This window comes from Oncorhynchus keta, unplaced genomic scaffold (genome assembly GCF_023373465.1).
Source record: "Oncorhynchus keta strain PuntledgeMale-10-30-2019 unplaced genomic scaffold, Oket_V2 Un_contig_29143_pilon_pilon, whole genome shotgun sequence".
In the NCBI taxonomy this organism is placed as follows: Eukaryota; Metazoa; Chordata; class Actinopteri; order Salmoniformes; family Salmonidae; genus Oncorhynchus; species Oncorhynchus keta.
In genome coordinates this window covers 1,265-5,767 of record NW_026286403.1, presented here as the reverse complement: position 1 = coordinate 5,767, position 4,503 = coordinate 1,265, and the positions used below count along the sequence as shown (strand labels likewise).

The 4,503-nt window shown below is 41.2% G+C and overlaps 1 pseudogene; it reads left to right on the top strand.

Moving 5' to 3' along the window:
• Positions 1 to 1,468: 1,468 nt before the first annotated feature.
• LOC118357972 (interleukin-1 beta-like) lies at positions 1,469 to 4,229 on the top strand (annotated as a pseudogene).
• The last annotated feature ends 274 nt before the right edge of the window (positions 4,230 to 4,503 follow it).

Here is a 4,503-nt window from a genome sequence, read left to right as displayed (position 1 = left end):
CTAATGGATTTAGTCAAATCTGTCACACTACGAAATGCTACCAAATAAACCACAATTCATTCATAATACTGTGAATATATAGTTTCACAGACATATTGTTTGTCTGGTTTGTTTAGTTTAGTTTTAGTTTTATTTTATTTTTACCTGGACAGTGCACATTAATCAACGTTTCAGTAAAAGTGCCGGTTTTAGCCAGCCGGCTAATTTTCAACCGCAGTCCCTGGGCAGGTTATTAAAAACAATTACAATATAGACAATAGCACCATAGACATAGCAACATAGCAACATAGGACAAGCAAGACATAGCATACAGACAGAGCAACATAGAACAAAAAGCAGCAAGACAAAATTCATAAAAGCAACAAAGTGTTTCCATACCTCACAAGCTACAGACAACAGACAACATGGAAAGCGGCAACACACAGCTAGGGACCATGTTCACAAATCTGATTGACCTTTAGCCATGTCTTCAAGCATTTTGTGAAAGTGTGATATGTGGTGCAGTTATGTGTGTCTGATGGCAGTGTATTCCAGACATGGGAAGCTCTCACAGAGAATGCAGATTTACTAAAGGTGCTTTTCCTTAGGGGAACTATACAGTCACCTCTCATGGCAGACCTTGTGGATCTGCTGCCATTGTGTGAAATCGTTAAGAATAATATAAAACCAGTCTGCACACTACCAAGGTGAATTGGCTTAGTCATGACTCAGTGTTGTGGGATGAGTAATGTATTGATGCTCGAGTGCCAAATCAACACATATTTGTTTTTATTTGTCTTTGTTACTTATTTTTTTGTTGTCTTATTTTTGTATTTATATAGTTTTAAATGTTATGATTTATTTATTTGTGTTGTTCCAAATGTCTGAATAAAATGAAGGTTAGTGCAGAACGGTGCTTTTGTATTTTGGTAGGGGGGTTGAAGGAGAGGTTCATCCAGGGAGCCATACAAGCTAGAACTGCCACTGAAAACCGTCTTAGAAAATAGCCGTTATCAACACGTTAAACGTTAAAGTGTAGCATAATGTATGAGAAGTCCTGTAGAAAAGGAAGTTATGGAAGGTATATTATAATACAGACATGTACATTATCTATGTCGTAACTCTCATTTTACGTAGCGTTGACATAGACAATATTTCATATTTTGTTCATCCAGTAATATTGAGATCTGAAATACAATTTCTCCAGGAATCCTGGCCAGAACAGCATGAAAACACAACATCAATTCTTTGAATAAAGTATATTGGCAATAGTACAAAACAATTACACCCCATCCCCCCATCCTGTTGGGTGTGAGTCAGTATTTCATCACCAAAGTCATGAAAAAATACCTTCCATCATTGGTCTGAGTGAGACTAAACCATCGTCCTTCCTCCCGTGTACGTAGAGGGGAATTTCTGGAGAGTGTTCCCAGGATGTATATAAGACATACAGGTTACCACATGTAGCCAGAAAACATTGGTTCAGAGAACAAGTTGGGACTCACAACAAGGACCAAGGACTAGAAACAAGACGTCAGTACCTACTATCTAATATATAATAATAATAATATATGCCATTTAGCAGACGCTTTTATCCAAAGCGACTTACAGTCATGTGTGCATACATTCTACGTATGGGTGGTCCCGGGAATCGAACCCACTACCCTGGCGTTACAAGCGCCATGCTCTACCAACTGAGCTACAGAAGGACCATCTACAAACTACCAAACAGCCAACTACAAACCTATTCATCCAGGTAAATGAAATGTAGAGTCTGTTTTTATTCACATTGGCAACCATAAACTTACTCTTACTGTACGGCTGACCATGTATTATGTTGTTGATCTGTTGTGGCAGTCTTTATTTCTGTATAGTGTTTAGTAAAAACTTTTATTTAGGACTAACTGTATATATGATTGCCTGTTTACACCAGATCTCTGAATGTGTTTTCAGATCTTGGCCATCTTTAAGCAACTGACTAAGCATGATACAATCTATGATGGACAGGAGTTTTAAAATATCTGTTTTATTTTCCAGATCTAACTACAAAGACAATATGGAATTTGAGTCAAACTGCAGTCTAATGAAGGTGAGTCCCAACTTAGACATGATGATAAGACAGACCTACAATATTCAGGCATGACAGACATTCAAATGTTATTATACAGTAGCGTTAAAACAGGAGAAAGGAACAAAACAGACCAACCACAATTCTCTAGAACACTGATGCAACAATGTTAGATGAATGTTAAATGGACTTTCTCTGTCCTGGTCAGAACACCTCTGCCAGTGTAGCATGGAGCTCCAAACTGCCTCAGGGTCTGGATGTGGAGATATCCCATCACCCCATCACCCTGCGCTGTGTGGCCAACCTCATCATCGCCATGGAGAGGCTAAATGGTGGCAAGGGTTTACCCTAAGAAGAGATGAGAGCCTGTTAAATTTCTTGCTGGAGGCGCAGTGGAAGGTAGGTCAAAGATCACTGGACTGGATTAGAGGCCCCCGTCGGGGCTAGCCTGGACCCATGTCTGATTGTACTGTCTTGATTCTGATGACAATGACCATAGGAGTTGACAAGACAGCACAAACAGAACAGGGTATTTTTTAATGTGTACCACTATAATACCATTCGCTATCACTACTGGGCTATGTTCCAATGTTCACACTATAGAATACCACTTGGAATGCATGCCCAACATATCGCAATTCTAACTGGCATACTGCTAGTGTGGATATCTTAGCACAACTCACAGACTAGTAGTTCTGGAATTCAATCAAGCGTATTTATTCAATCATTCACTCATCTCCTACATGCTTTCTCCTCTCTCTCTCTCTCCTCATCAAAAAATATAGTGTTGGAGTTGGAGTCGAGGCGCGCACTGAAGCCAGCAGCAGAGCTGCAGGGTTCAGCAGTAAGGAAGTATGAGTGTAGTGTCACTGACTCTGAGAATAAGTGCTGGGTGCTCAACGAAGGGTCTATGGAGCTGCATGCTATGATGCTGCAGGGAGGCAGCAGCTACCATAAGGTATGTTAACAACCAAGGCTCTGTACCAATTTGCATTTGTCTTAACATAGTGCGTTACATTTTGCCAAAGAATTTTGAGTGTGTTCTTTGGCGACCATAGATCATTAAATTAATGAAATTACAATTTGCCTTGGGGCACTAAGCAGGGGCACTTCCTAGAATCTGAAATAATTGGAAAGGTTAGGTACATATGAGCAATATGAGATTTAGTGGAGAGGTTAAAACCAACCCCACCCTGAGACTGACAGATAGCGTACTTAGTTCACAGTTGAGTTCTGATGAATGATGCTGACTGACTCTCTTCTCCTTTCCTCTGTCCTCAGTGCATTTGAACCTGTCTACGTACATCACGCCTGTCCCCAGTGAGACTAAAGCAAGACCTGTAGCCCTGGGCATCAAGGGATCCAATCTCTACCTATCCTGCATCACATCAGAAGGCACGCCCACCCTGCACCTAGAGGTAAATAGCACTACTACTGCTGAATATATTGTGATTCAGTATTGATAGATAGGATAATTGTCTGTTGAGGCTGGAGTTGTTAGAGTCAGACCTGGACCGTATCATGCACCACGTAGAGATGGCCATGGAGATGGTGTCTGAGCTGAAGAATGCTGACATCATCAACATTGTGTCTGAATCATATGTGGAATGTAAAGGTTGAGTTGCAGTGTAATTAAAGGAAACTGCCAGAGAGACCAAGAGAGACCGACCCTGGTGTAATGTGACTGGGAATGGGATGCAGCGAGGAAGACTATTAGTCCTGGAGAGTGACAGTGTGTCGGCTTGTTCCAACCAATGATGTGTTGATTATATAAGTCATTGGTTCCAACAGCCACAAACTCAAACCAATAGCCAGAGTAACATTTCTATCCACCCCTGGTGTATGACATTTGACCCCTGGTGTATGACATTTGACCTTTAAGTCCGTTTTGAGTCAGACCATTGATTTTAACCCCCTGACCATCTATCTCTCTCTCTCTCCAGGAGGTGGCAGACAAGGAGCAGCTGAAGTCCATCAACCATGAGAGCGACATGGTGCGCTTTCTCTTCTACAAACAGGACACCGGAGTTGACATCAGTACCCTGGAGTCTGCCCATTACAGGAACTGGTTCATCAGCACGGCCCTACAGCAGGACAACACCAAGATGGTGAACATGTGCCAGAGGGCAACCCCCAACCGCTTCACCACATTCACTGTCCAGCGCCACAACTAAGGTGGGTGCCGAAAGGACTACAGATCTCTCATAGAGATCCGATATAATTCAATGTTATTTTTATTTTTGTTGAACCTTTATTTAACTAGGCAATAGAGATTCTATATGTGATTCTATAGGACCTTTGTGGTCAGGGCTGGATTGTTTACTGTCTGTACGTCTAAAGATTAGGTGTATGTTTGTAAGACACAATAACTTCTTCAGGTTGTATGTATGTATGTATGTATGTATGTATGTATGTATGTATGTGTGTACTACTAGAGCAATTCACCATTGTGTATG